The sequence below is a fragment of the Larus michahellis genome, chromosome 1, assembly GCF_964199755.1.
Source record: "Larus michahellis chromosome 1, bLarMic1.1, whole genome shotgun sequence".
NCBI classification, from domain to species: Eukaryota; Metazoa; Chordata; class Aves; order Charadriiformes; family Laridae; genus Larus; species Larus michahellis.
In genome coordinates, this window is record NC_133896.1 from 95,392,556 (window position 1) to 95,411,989 (window position 19,434).

The window sequence follows — 19,434 nt, forward strand, 5'->3', positions numbered from 1 at the left end:
CAGTTATGACTTTCTTTTAAGAAACAAGGAAAAGGAAAAAGAAAGTATTTTGTTTAGTTGTGTGTTAATTTAAACAATTAACTTTAGCTTTTGGCAAGAAACTCTAGCGGCTCTTTATTTAACATGCACCTTTATTGCAACAGCGCTTCAAAACAAAACATGTTCTCTTATATTTAGGCTCTTCTGTTGTACTCGTCTCCACAGCAGCCAAGTAAGATACACCTCTGCTGTGTCACCCAAGGCAAGGCCCGAATGTAGATGTCTAGGGAGTAGGTACGTCTGCTCTTACCCAGACTTTTTCTGAGAAGTATTACAGCTGACTCTGGACCTCTTCCCCTTTGCAGAAGAAATGTCTCTTCGGTAAGGTAGGCCTACCACATGCCAAATCTGATGGCTCCCAATTTGTGAAAGGTTTGAAGATCACTGCAGTTTTTGTCAGCTGTGTATTTTCAGAAATGTGGCCTCAGTTGTGTAGGGACGTTGTACATTGCCTTGCTAGCTCTCCCCCCAAAGCTCAGGAGGGACTTTGGTGGGAGGTGAGTCAAGTGCAGGTATTCTTTGCATAAACAGCCTGTGAAGAAGGCTTGAAGAGTTATGAGTGGGAGGAGGGTCCACAAACCAAACCTGTAATGAAGAGACTTCCCAATCAAACTGTGATCAAAGAGGCTGCTGCCTTCTCCCAGCCTACTCCTTTCCATCTGAAACAGCTGACAAATGGTTATGTTGTGTTTGCAATTACAGTTCTCGGAAAGTGATAAATTATTGCGATTATTCCTAAATACAGGACTTTTACGTGTATAATTAATACATAGAAGAGAATATCTGATAAGTGGTAGGCCACGTTCCAGTTCCATTTACACCATAATAGCTCTGGAGTAGCTCCAGCTGTCCCCGTTCATGGAAAGCTGCTGTTAAATTGGGCTTGCACGCTTGGAGTACCTTGTAGAAGTCTTCCCTGTCAGAGCAACAGAGAACACAGTACGGCTCATATGGTTTAGTCCCCACATCGAAAAATCTCAGTTCTAAGGTCCCTCTTTTCCAGGGATCTGCTGACAACCTTCTGCAACAATAAGAGGGGACTTGTCTCTTATATACTCCACTGATAAGTCCAGTAGCAAGTCCTAACAGTCTACCTTCAGGCTCTGAGTGCAGCCTAGCCCTGAAGTCACCTTATTGCAGGTGAAAATCATGGGTGTGGAGCACGTACCGAACCACCCGTTGGTTGTGCCAAAGGACAAGATGTACAGCCTCTGTCACGAGAACCTGCCTTCTCTCCTGTCGTCTGGAGGTGGTGAGGAAAAGCCAGTCCAACATTTCTGCCAGGGCAGTTCTTCCCTAGAGCATGAGTGCTGTGCTCAGAGCTCAAAGTCTGTGATGTCTGACTGGCACTAAAAGCAAAAAATACTCTAAACGCAGAGCCAGCATAAGAATAGGAAAAGGAAATTGTACAGTAATATAGTCTCCTGACACGGTTACCCATTAATGCCAGCTTTAAAGGTTAATGCAATTTAACTCGCTCTCGGCTATTACTCTGAAATAACATACCAAAGCCTCCTCTATAAGCAGATAACAGATAAGGATGCTTTATGATAAACACCCACAATAAAACTGCAGAACTTTACAGTGTTATGCGTGCAGGAGTGGCAGACTTGCCTTTATTTGTGCGCGCGTGTGTATGGAGGAAAGCGGAGAGGAGAGAGCTGGAAGAAGAATTCTTGGCTCTTAGACTATCAGATAGCTTGATAAATCTGTCTTGTATGTGTTGCTTCTTGCCAATACAATGGAAATGAATTGACATATCGCATGTCTGCTGCAAGTTGAGTTTCCTTCTGCATTGTCAGAAACAAAGATGCTGCTCTACACACCACCCATGAGAAAATTTGTTGGGTTTTATTTATTTATTTGCCTTTGGACAAGGCAAACCCCACTAGCTTTACTGTATAACAGCAAAACGTAGAGCTTTCTCTTCCCCCCATCTTCTTTTTTAAAGTTCTGAAAAATGCTTCAGTGTTGAAGTTTTTCTTCAAAATAATAACTTAAAAAAGCATAATCACATTTCACTACGGAAAGTGTGAGCCAAGTTACTGCAGGACTTACTGTGTCTCCCTGGGTAATACACAGAAGATACATAGGTGTACACTGCCTGGGGATTATTGTAACTTCTCATTAATATTCTTAAAGCACTTGAGATCTTCCATTGTATTCTTTCACAGGTTAAAGGGCAATATTTGCATGTCTATGGGACAGTAAAATATTTTTATTAAAAAATATTAGCCTTAAAATTTTAGGGCTCAAGAAAGACACCGTAGGTTTTATTTGTCAAATACACATACACAGACATAAGCTCATACATGCACAGACAAGCATGCAAGGAGTGCCAATTCTTAAATTACTAGGCAAAAAGAACTGAAACCTGAAGAGACAATCCACGAGCTCTGCTGCAAAGGGCCTGTTCAGGACTCACGAGACAGATCCACTCGCCCTGCCTTCTTTGCACTCAGAGTCTCCCCCCCCTCACCAATGTGACGCTGTCAGCCCTGCTTTTGCCAAAACGCTGACATTGGGAAGCAGTGTCAGAGACTTGGCACGAAGCTGAGAGGTCGTGCAAAGCCAGTGTACTGTGATTTTGTATAGATGTGCCTTGCCTCAGCTTTCTGACTTTCCATTATTCCTTTGAATTACCTTTTCTACAAAGCTGATTATGTCTTTATGTTTGCAGGGCAGTTAGTGTTGGGTTTTTTTTTCTCCCTCCAGAATTGTCTGTTGTTCCTCAAGATGCTTTCATTTTTCTGTTCAGCATCTCCCTTTTCTGCTTCACATTTTCTTTGCCTTTTTGCTGGAATATGACATTGCCTTGAAAAGGATTAATGCAATTCTGGGATGTATCAGGCAAGGGTATTTTAAGAAAGGGAATTATTTTAGTAGTACACTGATATGAGGGACTGAGAAGGCCTCGCTTAAAATATTGTGGCCAATTTGGGTCACTTCTGATCAAAAAAGGGAAAGTGATGTATAGTAAAAAGTTGTGAGAATGATTGGGGGAGAGGCAGACCTTTAAAAAGCGTGTGTGGGAGGCTCGGTCAGACTAGGAAAAGAAAGATGAGAGGTAGTACAGTCTTTCTTCATAAATACACTCTTTGTAAATACCAGGATGGAGAATTGTTTCAGCTGACGAACAGCAGTGCTAAAAGATCAGATGAGTACAAATTAACTTGGAAATCTGGAGAAGGTTTCTAAACTTCAAAGGAAGGAAGTTCTGGCCTTCCATACAGGATAACAAGGGCAAGGAACTTAAATAATTAAAAAGTAGAGCTTACGGAGTTCATAGAAGGAATTACACTGCATTTATATTTTAATTAATTAATTTCATGCTTCAGAGCTCCCACTGACCACTATTGGGGTAAAAAAGGAAGTCCCTTCATTTCCTAGGCCTTTATTTTCTTGGATGCGTATGTAGGGGTGGGAGGAATGAGGAGAGGGCAAATTGATCTTCCTTTGAAGCATTGAATTACCCAAATAAGAAATTGGCCAAGGCTAAAGACAGGATAGTAGGTGGGTTATGCTGGTGCTCCTAGTGGTACTGCCTGACTGATGTGTCTTGAATTAAAAGCATTGATTGTATGTGGATCGGGAAAGAATTTTCTTCTGGATTGAAGAGCAAGGATTCTTTATAGTGATTGCTCGTCTGACCTTCCTCTATAGCCATGTGGAGCACGATCCACTCTCAAGAAATATCTGAGTGTGCCCACCTGTGTGCAATTGCATGAGTCTAAGATATTCCCAAGTATTTGGAGGCTGGAATTGATAACCTATATGGTTGCCTTCTGTTCCATGTCTGTTCAGTGAATATTTTCTCTCCTCTTTATTTTTGTCCTTACCTTTGAATTATTTGGGTTATTTCCCTCTGCTTTTATTTTTTCTCCCCTTTCTTTTTTCCTGCTTTGTTGACTTTCCTCTTTTGATTTCTTTGCCCATTCTCTGCAGGTTCATCTCATCTTGTCCTACGATTCCTACTTTCCTCCTTCTGCCTGTCAGCCTCTTTCTCTAGACTTGTCTCAGTTGCAGCTAAAACATAGCTCCTGGCACCCGGTAGAAAGAAAAAAGACATAACGTTCATTTCCTTTTTTCCCCATCCCTATGGAATAAGCCTTTTAACGTGTGCACACTGAGTGGAGGCATGCCACGCCACTGCCATGTCATTCCTTTGACCTTCACATCTGTCTTGGCAGTTCTGAAATGGGGAAACAAGAAGTAGTGTTTGTCCATGTGTTCTGGCTAACGACAAGCATCAGACGGAGAAGACTCTGGATCTCCTGCTCTATATTCTTATGCCAAGAAGTTCTGCTGAGTAGCAGCAAGCCGGTATCATATTTATTCATCTCACATGCCTGCCAAGATGATGGAGCTGTGGGCTTAGAATATACTAGGCTTCTGAGGATGCCCATGAACTCTGCTTTTCCATGATAGCCTTTTATTTTGGGGAGTAAATCCTTCTCCTTTAGTGCCTTTTCTGGAGAGCAGCAACACAAGAAGTATCCAAAGGACCTGCTGGCTATCTTGGCATCCCATTGGAAAGACTTTATCAGTAGAACCAGTTCTGAATTATTCCACAAAAATCTTTCTATCATATTCCATGGGAACTTTTGAGTTTGTAGACACCCGATGATTTTCTTGTAAGGAACAGGGTTCAAAGAAACTTCTGCTTAGAAAATTTTCTCAGGAAATGAAAGAGCTCTGCTGCAGAATATCTGTTAACCAAGTGCTCCTTTTATGAGAGTGAGACAACTTCAGGTCCCCGTTCTTCCTGATTTCAGACCAAGGACTCAAACCCTAGGTGAACTGCATCTCACATAAGTTCCCCAGTTACAGTGTTAAGTGTGAGTAGCTAAACTCTTATTCAGAACGACAAAACACATCGTATAGCAAGAAAATAAAGATTTCATAAAACACAGACATCTACTTTAACCGTAGGTCTGTATAAATTGTGTCGGAAACAGTACTGAGGAAAGAATGAGTGGAACACATACTATTTTGACAAGCAGCAAATGGAAAAAGAGGAAAAAACAGTTTAGCTCAGACAATGTCAAGGTCTAGCAGTGTAACAGCCAGGAAAAGGACATGAAAATGCAGAATAGCTTTCTGATGGGAATCCAGGCTACAAAAGATGGTGAAGGTAGATGAGTAAGAAATGTTGAAACAAAGTAAAGCCTTCATTCCTTGATGGATAATACTTCCTTTCGCCATAGAAATCTCAATGAAAAAGGCAGGGAAAATATAGACTTCAGCAGTACCTGAAGTAAGTTGGGTCCGAATCCAGTCTCATGACTCCAGTTCCTTCTTTCTTTTCAAATTATTGTTTCAGTCTTGTGAGAGACTGGCTGCTTCAGGAAAGGTGTCTCCAGAGTTTTTATATGATTTAAATCAAGCAACCAGAGGAGAAAAGCCCTGCGAGATCCCACATTGCATGCAGCAGAAGCCTTGGAGCTACTCAGCTGAAACTATTCAATTCAGCAGCCGAAGACCTGGAGGAGAATCTCACACCATCCTGCAGGGTGATGGTTCATAAGGGGATTTTTGAGCTGGCCCAACTTTACATGTGCAAATAAGTGATGAGTGAGTCAAAGCGCGATTTCTCAGTGCTCCTGCACAGCCTATGGCAACTTTGTCTATGGAGACCTGAATGAGAAATGTCTTCTGGCTCTTTGTATTGCTAAGAGGCAGCATATTCTCAGAGGGACTCCAACCCTAACAAGGCAGCCCAAAGCAACGGCTAGGGAAAGGGCAAGTGCAGGCAGCGCACTAAGCTCCATAGTCAACTAGAGAAGGGATGAAATCACATAATTTCTGTCCCTTCTCTGAAATGTTTATGCCTTCGAATGTCAATGTGGCTGCTGAGCCTTCAGCTTGCACATCCCTCAGGCTACACCAACCACCTCTCCAGAGACTTTTTAAAGAGTTGAGTGATTTCTTAGGGCTGTTCTGAAGCAAATTGATTTAACTCCTTTGTGCCTGAGACTGAAATTCTCTTAATTGATGAAACAGCAGAAAAAATGTCAGGTCAACAGAAAATTCTGACATTCTCTGGCTGCCCAATGCCAAAAGAGCAAAAACAACAACAGAAAAATAAATGCCAGGCGTATAACCCATCACACCATATTTCTGTCCCTTCGTCAGATCTTTTTCCTGTGTAAATCATGAATGAGAAGAGAAAACACTCTCAAGTAGCTAGGGCACAGAGAATCAGAGGAGGGTAGGTGTAACTGGCAGATGAGGGTCAGGACAAACAGCCTTTTAGAGATCCTCTTCTACTATTTTTGAAAGACCCTGGCTTCCTTTGCCTTTACTCCTTGTGACAATTTCATACCTGTTCTGTCATGACTGCTTTCTCTGTCCTCTAAATTCTGTTGATGACAGGACACCACATATTGCATTTCCACTGCAAATCAGAAGCTTAATGCCCTGGTGAATGAACTTGGGAATTGTTCTCTCTATATAACTTTTCTTCTCTTGCATGGCCTCAGGTGAATTCAATTTTTTTTTTTTAAGTCCTAGAAATTGCCTGCTTACAGACTTGTAGCTTCCAACCACCAAAGTCCCACGTGGCTCTTTTTAATTGTCCATATAAATTGCTTTCTATTTTGGACACCATGAATATCTCAACAGCATCTGCTTCTCCCTTCTGGGCACCACCAACTGTGCATGAAATTCCCCCCAAAGAGGCCAGGTAAGAACTCTTTCCCATTGTTGAAAAAATAAAGAAATAAAGGAAGTTACACAAAGGACGAGCTGACTTCCCAGCACACTAAGCGGGTGAAAATGCAATGGGGTCTGGTATTAAGCCAAGAGAAAGAAGATGCCAAACAGGAGTAATCCATCTGTTCATAGCCACCTTCCAGCCAGAATGAGGACCATCGTGCTCAACAGATTTCTTCACCAGGAGCTGTTTTGGTACATTGCTTAGCAGCAGCAACTCTGCACAAGACACAGACAGGAAATGAATAGCTGTATAGGCTGAAACCGTGAGAGGACTCCAAAGGATGGATATAGGGGGGTACCTATTTCTTCTTCAATTCTTTTTTAGCACCTTCCACTCTGCAATCTCAAATCATGTTTACAATTGATGTTGACTAGTCTAGAGTCTGCTGCCTGGGAGAGTTGAGTATCATTCACTTTATTTTACTGGTGAAGAAAATGAAGCAGAGAGCAGGCAATTAAAAGATGCCTTTGGTTTCTCATACCAAGTCAGAAGCAAAGCCAAGAATACTATTGATACGTCCTGACTTTCTAAATTAAGCACAAGAACGCCTTTCCTAGTGGACAGTCTGCCAGACAGTCTCTGCCAGAGAGTCTTGAATAGGCAATGCTTAAAAACCACTGTTTTTAAAGTGGTTGAAAATGGCCGTCTGAGCCCACTTGTCACCATAAGGCACTCAAATGCACCACAGGGCTAGGTCTGCACTGGAAAAGGTCTAACTTACCAGGGGGCTTATGTGAACCAGAGACTTCTGCTCCTAGTAAGAGTGAAGACAGAGCAATTTGGATTAGCAAACACAGAGTGAAAAGCATGTCTTGTTTTTTTCTTCAACATAGACATCTCTTAGAGAAAAAGTGTCTCTCCCACATCCCTTTCTGGAGATCACTGTGTATCTCAGGTGTCCTAATCCAATATTACATCTCCCCCAGTCCTCCCCTTCTGTCTACCAGCCTGACCTTTTTTTAGGAGATATGGCAAAATCATTGCCCAACTGATATGGCTGCAGGCATGAAAACGAAGTGTGAAAAACTGCCAGACACAGTGCCAATCTTATTATTATGAGTCAAAGCTGCATTTTACGCTCGGCATATAATTGTGCTTAGGACTAGATGGGTATAAATTGAAGATTGGCTACAGCATAAATGTTCATTAGATTGAAACTAAAACAAAGCTAAATTATCAGAGTCAGGGAGGGAACGTGTTTTCCTATGCACTGTGTTGGCAGTGCCATCCGAGTGCCTCTGCATTATGCTGTTTTCATGTCTCTGTTTGGAAGGAAAGGAAAAAAAAGATGTGAAATGGAGGAAAGAGGTGCTCAAAAGAAGGTGCTGATTTTCTTTTCATTGGACACACTGTTCTTTCCTTGCTGTCTGTTCAAGCTCTGAGTGTTAAAGAAATTGCTGAGGCTGAGTTTGGGAAGAGATGGACCACAAGTGCCAGAAGACGGGAAATCAGATGTTTTGCTGAGAATAATGGAGAGAAGTTGTGTTTGCTGTTTTTCTGCTAAGAGACCTTCAATGCCACTTTTTTTCCAGTATAGCTTGATATTAGGCAAAGAGGTCCTCTTAGATTCCCTTGCTGCTTCTAATTATGACATGGACAGCTATTCTCTCTGTATTTCTGACCAGGTAGTCTTCTTCTCACAATTACCTAACTTACCTTAACTCTCAACATGCAGCACAGATAACCCTGCTCCCTACTTTTGCTGTCTTTTTGGTTTTTCATGCGGCACAAGGTGCAGTGCTTCAGATTCCTTTACCATACTATGTTTGCTGTTGTTCAGTGTGCTGAGAACCTTCTTCCTATTCCCTTTGCCATCTCCATCACCCTTCCCGTTGTCTGGCCTGGTTCGGTCCAGCAGCTGGCAGTAGGCCACATCTGGAAAAACACGTTTCTTTCCTCCGTCTCCCTTACAGCTTGAAGGTCCACACCTTGGATGCTGCGTGATGGTCTAAGGCTCTTTTAGAGACTGTGTTTTTGAAAGTATCATGTGCTATGGCTGTTGTGCTCAGCCAGGCATTCAACTAAACGCTATTAGGGGTTGGAAAGGGGCTATACTTTCTTTTCTTTCTTTCATTGGGTACTGTGAGTCAGAGGAGCTTTTATGAAGGGTTGGACATGGTGAGTCATTTCAACTTCTACGTCTGTAAGTATTATTTTATAGCGTCTAGTTACTTTTGTTATAGGTATTATGAGATAATAAATAAATAAAATATTATGACTTAGTGACTGCAATGCTGATTCTGTTAACAGGCTTATTCTCCCTCTGTTACCTATATTTGTTTAAAGTGGCTTCATTTAACATTTATGTAGGCTTTGGTGCAGAGAAAATGTGTTACAACAGGAGTTTGTCCTAAGGGATCCTTACGGTACTAACAGCTACATCATCTACAGAGGCAGATATTGCTAAACACTGATAGGAAAAGACATCATCTAGGTCACTTAAAATCATTTTTTACACACTTGTTTTTCAACAAAACCCTGTGAAAGTTAATCTGAGCTTATCCTTTTGCCATTTTGTTGGAGGCAAAGAGGTATAGGCATTACCTGGGCACTGGGTGGAAGATGAATGCCATCGCATTGCTCTGATACAGCTCCAACAGAATAGATTGCATTACTCTGGTCATGGTACATGAAGAAAATGCACTTTCTTTGTTCATCTGACTTCTCTGCCCCCCTCTATCAGTGGACTCCAGCCTGAACCTGGGCTTAATCATCTTCCCCTAAGGTAAGAGAAAAATTTAGTGCCGGAGTCTGCAGTGGGGGGAGAAAAGAAAAAAAAGGAAAATCGGGAAATCTTCTTTTCTAGTCTGCCTTATGTTTATTTCTCATTATGTGACTTTGGGTTTCATGTCATTATTTCTTTGTAGTGTGCTTTTCCCATCTGATAAGGAGGGTTGATGCTAATAATAACCTCCTGCATCCTGCGTAGTGCTAAGAGCTTGCAACATGACCATATGAAAATTGAAATTCTTATTACTACAAAATACTTATTTTCTCCTAGATGCCTCAGAACTATTCCCCTTAATGGAACCCTGCCTTAGTCTGATGTAACTAGCTTCTCTTGGGATCAAAAAAAAATTCCCAACGAGAAAAGCATGTATATTCACCTCAAGTTTGGGTTCCAACATGCTGTTGTGCTCTAGGAGTATTAATTTGAGGCAGGAAAGGTCACTTGTTCCTGGTAGAGTGAAATCAGCCTTTATGCTCTCTCTGTTTTGGGATCATGCTCCATATTCCGTACTGGTGAGTAAATAGTACTTTGGGATATCAAGAAAAATTCAGAACAAACACAATCTATAGGACAGCAACAGAAATAATTAGGAATACACATAAGTCAGAGACAGAAATAGCCTAGAGAAAAAGACCAGTTGTAGGAGAACTGGGTTTGTTTAACTTAAAAAAGGGAAAACTGAGAGGATAACAACAGTCTTCAGGAACATAAGAGGTTGTGGAAAAGACAAAGAGAGGAAGTGATTCCCCATGGCCATGATGGATAAGACAAAGGAGTAATGGGTTTAAACGGCAGTAACAAAGGTTCAGGTAAGACAAAGATTGCTTCAGGAGGTCATGCAGTCTCTGTCATTAGAGGTCTTTAAGAGAACATTAGATAAATAAGTTTCAGGAGTGACATAGGTGTATTTGATTCTGATCTGAAGTCAGGAAGACGGACGAGATGACCTGTCATGGTCCCTTCCAGCCCTCTGAATAAGACAAAAGAATTCGATACCTCACATGTAGTAAGAATGTTGTTGCAGCTGTGATGGCCTAAGGGTATCAGCAAGGCAAAGTTTTATCAGTCAGACTGAAACAGGTCTTTTATTAGACTGATTTTAGATCTCAGACAGACAATATAATTTGAAATTTTCTGCTTCCGACCTGAAAAAAGAACTCTTATGTCTCTTTTCCCGCCCCCATTTGTCTCTGTTTGCCCAGTAAAAGATGGTACCTTTCCCTAGAAATTTTGTCTTGGTTAGTCCATCCCTTGCAAAGGCCTAAGGATATCTGGGAAAAGCTTTGACATTTCTACAGTGTCTTTGTTCTTCAGAATGGGTTGTAGGAATTATTTTTGTATGCTATTTTGAACAACAAATACTGATCAAAATGGTCTTTTCAGAATATTCAGTTTTCATTTCAGCTTTGATTGTTTGCAGTTGTTCCAACGAAGCATGTGATATTTCATCCATTTCCAGTTTGCACAAATATACAGGTATGTCTCTCATGATGTGAAAGACTTTGAAAGGCATTGAAATACACTTAGTCTTTTAAGTATTCAGGAGGGAAAAAGAAAAACAACAACAAAGAACTGATCACACCAGTATTCTTGGAAAGCATGTTTGAAAAGTACCTATGTTGAAAGACAGAGTTTGTAAGAAAAAAAATCAGGTATCTGTCAGCGGCTATCTTTTTCTGCAGCATTATCCTAGCTTTAAGGATCTGCTTAACTGTGTCATTCCTGTTCTGGGGACATCACTTTTCTCTATGCTGGAAGAGGAGACCTCACTTGTCATTTTTATTCGAGGCCATTCTGCCAGGATATATTCCCTTCCTGCCATGCAAAGATCCATCTCTCTTAGAGTTTCTCAATGCCCGGCATTGCTGTGAACACCTATTCCTACCTACAGAATATATATCTTTTAGCTCTCCAGAAAGACATTTCATAATACTGAAGTGAAAGAGAGAATGAGCTGTCACTGGAAGGAGTCAGAGATGGTTTATTGTTTTCTACCGTTCCCCAAATCCTAAGACTAGAAGGTCAGCAGATTGGACTAAGTTGCATCTACCATAGTTCCATGCCTCAAGAACGAGTTTGTGCTCTTATGAAACAATCTGATATGCTTGGAAACCTGGTACTGGATCGACATAATTCAGAACACTCTGTGGCCAGAAAAGCTGGGACCACAGAGAGAAGATCGTGACAAAGGGACAATTCGCACTGCTTAGAAATACAAATTCCTTCAAGCAAAAGTATATCTCACCCCCCTCAAAATCAGCACTTCTTTGAATTTTTACAAAAGGACAGGACATGTTACTGAAAAAGTGGGAGAAAAGCATCCTCTTTATGTTATACTACAAGTGGCTTTGGGCCTGAGCAAACCCCATGTGTTGTGGGAAGGGGCTGTTTGTGAAGTTGCAGTTGTCTGTGGACTTGCCTAGGTAATCATAAGACATTGGCTTAACAAGTTGTGCTTATTAACTGAATCATGATAACTAACTGTATGTTCTCTGATGTACAACAAATGCCAGATAAAGCACAAGTCTTTAAGCCGTTGCCAAAGTGGACTGAGCTAATGTGTTTTCCTTGCACCGGTGACCTACCAGTCAGGAAGAGATACTGTGGAAAAACAGATGTGCATCTGAGTACTTACACAAATATCAGCCTAGTATCCAAGCATCTGTTATATGTTGGTCTTCTGCTTCCGTCCTCATTGCAGGATTTAGGCACTTTCCAGAAGAACATACACTGGCACTATTAAGGCATGGCTTATTGCTATGGACAGAACAGTGCATTCAATGGTATTCCAGCTGATTGTATGACTTTAAGACTTTTTAATGTAAACGTGCTTTTCACTTTGCTTTTTTTCCCCCTTTTTTAATACATAAAGGCAGCAAATTCATATTTATGCTAAAGATTAGCACTGTTATAGAAATAAACTTGGTACCAGCAATGAAAAGTCATAAGGCTTGGGGTAGTCTGTGGAAGAACCATCCTTAGAAATCCTAATATCAATACTTGTCACCATATCAACACTTGGCACCAAGAAAACTCCACCACTTGGCCAGGGAAGTATTCCCTTAATGATAGACTCTCTCTATGGCAAAGAGCATAATCTGCAACCGAGAGCTTTCTGCAGTGTTTTTAATATCTTGGGCCCAGGCTACGAGGGTAAAGAACAAAACCATGATTTTTTCTGTGAGTTCTGTGGGGAGCCAGCATTGGCAGCAGAGGACAAGTGAGATGTGCTCAGTTGTTCATATTGCTGCAGGGAGCTGTACCAGCTGGGCTCTCCAAAGGGTGATGGCAGTCCTGTAATCCAAACAGAAGGTGACAAAAGCTTGGCTACCCAAGGCCAGGACATGAAGTGCCAGGATGGAGTGGAGTCTTCTAGCCAAATGGGGATGGCAGAAAGCTCTGCTTCGGCATGCTCTGTCCATGGCAGAGGGCTCTGGGGCCTTTCCTAGAGCACTGCCTGAACAGACCATTTTGTGGCACTTCACAATATGGAAAGGCTGCCACAGAGGGACCATAAACTATTGAAAATGCTTTCTTTTGCCTGCCAGCATAATCTCCATCTTCCTTGGGTTCAGCTCACACAATCTGTTTTTCATCCACAGAGCCCATCGTGTCCAAGAGATGAACCACCCCAATCCAACGGGCTCATCGTAGGCAGTGAAATTAAAGCAGACTTCGCTAGGTCTAAAGCTGAGGCACCTGGGTTCGTGTTCTTCCACCAGATGTTAGACAGGAGTGGACTGAGAACTGCTCTGATGGGTCTCTGTGGGTGGAGCCATGAAGGCTGGAAACATGCTGACACTGACAAGAGTTTTGATGTAGATCTATAGGCTACTTACCAATGCTTTGTCAAGTCTACATGTTCCACGCAATGGGATAGGTTATTCCCAAGCCGAATACTCTTCTTTATTTTCTGGTATTTAGGTTGTAGTCTGTCCACGTTACGCTATTCCGTTTCTTTTTAGCTGTATGTTTCTTCTCCTACCACTTCTGGTGTAGGACCTTGAATTAATGTGATTGCATTTGTTACGTAAGTCCTGGTGGCTTTTGAAAGAGATAAGAGTGGAATTCAGATGCAGGTATAGGACAGGCTCACTGCTACACTTCACAAGATACAACATGCAGATCCGTCAGGACTGAAATACGTGACTCTGATGCCTTTGAAGTGCAGCACTCCACAAATTTCAGATCCAGATTTGCCCTGTCAGTATAATTTTAGGACAGCAAGTTGAATATAAGCCTTCAGTTTAAACTGTCATGAAGAAAGAAACTTCCTATGAAATGTGTGGACACTGATGGACAGTGCTTGAAGGGTTAAAATTGAGTTTAAAAGAAGAAGTCAACTGAGTGAAAAGAAAATCATTTTCTGGTTTGGTGGCCAAGCCAGAAGTGCAGGGGAAAAAAAGTCTGGTTTGGATCAAAACAGAAATTTTGGCAGGCTTGGGAAATAAGCTGTTTATTTCACTGTAGCTTGAGAAATTAAATTTAGGTGGCCAGTGTTTCCTTTGAATGTCAATGTCATGTTTTGTTTTGAGTTATTTGATTCTGTTTTAAAATATATATATAAATTTTCTTGTTTTCTCTACAGAGTTGATCAATTCTTAAAAGAGTATGAAAAGGTTAAGGTTTGTTTAGGAAATGTCAGAGTGAAACATTTCAGTGTATTAAGAACTTTTTAATGAAAATATCTCATTAGAACTCCTCCATTACCCAGCTTTTCTGTCTATTTATTGCAAGGATTTTCCCCTAAAGACAGGGTAGAATACTAAAAAAGGTGGGTTACTGAAAACTATTTGCTAAATCAGGATGAAACAGGAAAGTATTCTGCTCCCCCTAGTCTCTGTTTTTGAAAGCCGTTTTACCTTTCCTCATGATGTTCTTTTCCTCTTTTAAGGTGGACTATTAGTTCATCATTTGTGTCATCGCTTTTAAAGTACTAAATCCTGGATACATTTCTGCCATGTACACCACAATTTACTACATCCCAAGACTTCTTTTTTTGTAGATTTTCTGTAGCTCTAGGCAATCAGGTGAAATCTGACTGCAGGTTGTACCATATCCAAAATCCAGTTACAGTACTTGTGAGTTCTGCTTTGGGACAGAGTCTTTTTTTCAGGAAAAAAAAAATAATAAAATGGTAGAGGCACAAGATTTTGAAGCTTTGCCACAAGCTCCTTCAGTGACCTTAGGGAGACCATTGGAAGTTTTTTAACATTGGTTCCCCATCTGTAAAATGGAGACAAATGACACTGAACCACACCACTAGGGGGTATTTTGAGGCTAAATTATTTAACGTTTCCAAGGCTCTCAAAGCCCTTAGTGGTGAGCTCAAGTAGAAAAGCCTACATGTTACATAAACCCATTACACAGGCCTATGCAATTAGAAGTGGTAATAAACTTTCTCTATTCATGTGCAGGAGACAGTTTTTAAATATTAATGGTGTGGGGGTTTTGTTGATGTTGTTTTTCCAAATGCCAGATGTGCTGCCTCTGCCTCCAAAATGAAGAAGGGCGGTGGGAGTTCATCGAAAAAGCAAAGCCACTCAAATATTTACATGTTACATCAGTATGGTCAGAACTTCAGCTCACCATGAATGTAGCCAGCAACCCCCATTATCAACTTTGTAGAGACAAAGCAGCGGTTGTTAACCCTTACTCTCTTTTGGTGGTCCCAGATAGTGTTGTTCACACAAGAGTTTCTTTGTTACCAAACTGAAAAAGCAAAATCCAAGAACAAGTCTTCCTGAAGACAAATGCCTCATCTCGGTATAATGCTAAGTCTCTCCAAGGTTCTTCTCTCTCCCAGGGATTTTATGTTCTGTTTCAGAGTACAAAGCTGCAGCCAGGAGTTTGGCTGCCAGCAGCATCCCTTCCTCCCCAGGATGCTGCTGCGTACTTCACAATTGAAAGCTGTAGTCAGAAACTCAGATAGCTCAATCTGAGTTTGCCCTCACCATAGATTTCTGTTGTGTTCTCTTCCTGCATCCATGGCCAATCCTTTGATTCACTGTAGCCAAGCACATTTCTGTTCATGGACTTTACGTGAATGTGTTGTCATGCAAAGTGGGGATGGATGATGCTGGTGGACGCTCAGGAGGAGGATGGCATAGAGACAGGAGCAGTGCAGTATGCACATGCAGCAAATCGTTTGGCTGCAGACTGGGGAACTCAGTCATCAACCAGAAATGGAGTTACACATTTCATGTTTAGCCACCTCATATAGGCACAGAACAATGAACTTGCTTCACTGGCTGGGTCCTCTCTGTTGATCAGCCATGAAAGGAGACAAATACTGAACATTTGCCCAGAAGGTCTAAAGACTGCAGGATTTCAAAGGCTGTGCAGTGCTCAGTCCATAATGAATCCATTGTAAACTGCTTACAGGCAATGTGGATGCTGCCAGGAATAAAACTCAGGCTGGGGACCTGGTCCAAAGTCTACTAAAGTCAATGGCTGTTCTTCCAAGGACTAGACCAAGACCTGTTTATATGACCACACTGTAGAAAGGTAAGCAGGAGTGGGAAGTGCACTATTTCCCCCAGGGCATGCGATTTGCAAGAGAGTGAGGCAATCACAGGCAGCCAAATCATTACACATGTTTTTGAGAAGCTGGTGAACATGAGCAGGCCATGTCTGCTACGGTTCAATGGACCTGACTGCATAGAAGTCTAATCCTCTTCCAATTTCAGTCAGTGGAAGTGCTCACACTGATTTCAAAATGACTAGGGTTTTGGCTCAGTGACTACTGACCGTCACAAAGGCGCAGCTTTAGCTTACCTTAAGGAAGGGTGAAGGGAGCAGAAAAGAAAGGGGTGGTGACAGGGGACAAAAGGACAGAGCTTAAAGTCAGCTCCTGCTGAAAGGGCCTGTGATGGCTGCACTTCGGTGAGCTTTTCCAAAGCACAGAAACAAAATCTCCACCCTGCCAAGACAACATGAGCTGTGCTCGTCCTGTAAATAGGAAGGCAGAACCAGCAGGCTCCGATTGTCTTGCAGTGGCCCTCCCCGAAGCTGCGGCATTCTTTACCTGTAGCCAAGCGGCTCCTGTAAAAGCCTCAGCTCTGTCCCGCATTTGCACACATCAAAGAAATGACTCCCAGTATGATCCTCGCAAGCAAAGCGTCCTAATGATCAATGCAGGAGAATGGCAAATGCGCTCGGCACCACTACGTAAAGTCAGTTTTGATCCATGGAGCCATTCAAACCAGCAGTGGTGATTAGTAAACCATATTCCGCAGTGCATGACATAAGCTTTCTCCAGTCGAAGAAAGGACTTAGTCGTGTCTCTGGAACAAGTGCCTCCATGAATTCTCCAGGCCATCCATAAACCAGATTCTGTGATGAAATTTCTGCCTTAATTCCAACCTCTGTGGGAATATGAAAAGGGCAAAGCTGTACGTGTTAAGCCTATGCGTATCTTTCTTTGCTCCTGCATCCAAGGTTTTTATACACTGCGCTATGTAGTCTGTACCTTTTAAGACAGCAAGAATGTCAATACGTATTCCAGGAGAGCTGTCAGCAGCCCAGTTTTGGTCTAATAAAGCCATATCTTTCATCTGGCATTCTGCAAGTATCTGGGGCACATTTTAAAGGCACTAAGAGAGGTTGCAACTGGTCTCAGCCAAACTTTACAGAAGATAATTGCCAAATCACTATCATAATTAATTAGTGTAATGAAAGATTAATTTTAATAGTCAATGGACATATCAATAAACTAAAGGTATAATATGCTGTGTAACCTGAAATATTTACAAGGTTAATAATTGGGCATAGATCCTGCAATAAGATACTAGTCCTGTCTTCTAAAAGAGGTTCCCAGCATAGCTGGTCTGGGATGAAGATCTACACTGTAGGTGTAGCCTCCACAGACTGAACCCACAGACCTTTTTTTGTTTTTCTTGAGGGAACTTGGGCTTTTCAGCCCAGCTCGCCGCTGACTTGTTTGTGACAGAGTGAACAGCCACCCTGGAGACAGGGGAGTGTGCCCAAGCAGCCAGCTCCATTGGGTCCTGAACTCACCTGGAGACGGCTGGGGGGGGGGAGCATGGAGGGGTATGAGGGAGTTCCTCTTCCTCTGAGGAACTGATTGGATCTGGGGAGGCTTTACAGGAAGGCAGTATGTGCAGAGACCGCTGAATTATGGAAGGAAAAGAGTAATGAGGCCATGAGATTAGTTTGGGGCTGGCCTCTTCAGGAAACTTTCTCCTACTTGTGGGAGCAGTGGGGCAGAGGGAGGAAAAAGCTCTTCAGGAAAGTGTGAGAAATAGGCTTAGCAGATATGTCTTTTCTCTCTAAAAATATTTCTGTCTTTATTCTAGCTTTATTCTTTTTTCTGATGGTTAAGTCATCTTTCTGGTTTAGCAGACAGAAGTCAACAAGAGTATATGTGGGCTTCTGCCAGTAGCTGCTGTCCCAGATGTGATGTTTTCCAGTGGGCACTGACAAAAACAGCTAACAGAGAAAAGGGGTGCTTTGGGCTCATACTTTTCTGGGTTATATTTCCCTCCCTGTGGGTGTTTGGCGCGACCTCTAGGTTGAGGAAGGGGGATCTATCAGCAGTACTATACAGTATGATCTTTCAGCTGCAAGGTACAAATGAGAAAGTGAATGGCAAGAGTCTCAAAAGTTATTTATGAGAAGAGTCTCAAAGGTTATTTATGATCAAGGCTGCAATTCCAATCTCTGTATTTTGGCATGGGTCCTCATGGAGATGTGATGGAGAAAAAAGGCAAGAGGATTTTGAGCTTTGTGTGTGATTCCCTCTCATTCGTTTTCTCCTCCCTGCTATGTCTTTCTTCCAGATACTAGACTTCAGTGACTTTAAGCCACTTCTATACCAAGTGTGGATTGTGCCCAGGCTATGAAAGGCTATGAAAGGCTCTACGATCCCATTAGCAATTCCCTAAACTGTCATTAAAAATAATAACAGTAATAGAGCTCAATATCTTCGGTTACAGGCTATGCATAGGAAATATCTGGGAATTAGCATCAGATCAAGATGGAGCTGCAGTATTTGGGGTTTAATGCTTCAGCTATGCTTTAGGTCTGCTTAGATCTTGTCTGAGGATTTGGTTCTACCTTCAAGTATTGCCAACATTTACAGAGGAAAATACGAAAAAAAGAGAGGTCAAAACTAAAAAAATCCCCTTGGTGTATCTCATAAGTGATGCTTGGATGGTCTTTTCTTTTTTTAAAATTATTATTATTTGTAAGTAGGATAAGCAAAATAAAAGAGAAGCAAAGAGTCCTTTCTGACATCACCTGGTATGGGAAGGACAGCTTTCATAGAGAGTAGGGTGACTGCCTCTAACCTGCTGCTTGTGGATGGCCACCAGCCTGAGCTCGCTCAGCAGAACGCAGTCCTGGAGCACACCAACAGTTCAGCACCATCAGCCACCGCGTGTCCTCGGCTGTGAGCTTTGTACTTCACTAACGTAACTGTGATCTCCTAGTCAGTATGAAATGTTCTTTTTGATTCTGTGATCTAGTAAGCATTTGCAGAATCAAAGAATGTGCAAATTCTGCTCAAGGTCACCTCTTACTAGCTTTCTGGAAGCTATAGCTGCACCAGGTTTTAACTGGTTTCAAAGGGTTTTTAATCAAGGTCTTGATTTTATCAATTAGTCTGATTTTTATTGGGAGTGACTGCCTGGCTCCATGGCATAAGTCAGACACGTTCTCAAAGATTGGCTCAGGACTTTGGTTAGGTTTGCACTCGATGACAAGTCTGCCTAGGCAAGTTACTTTTCTCCTTGCCTCTGTTCCCAGAGCATCTTGTCTGTATTCAGAGCCAATGTGAAATCTCACCTCAGAACATGATAGCGCTTTGTGGACTTGAAATCAGCTTTAGATAACTCAGAGTCTTGTAAAAGGCCCTTGTGATCAATGAACTGAATAGAAAAACCTCTAATCAACAGAAGAATGTCTCTGAGGCTTGGGCTTCTAA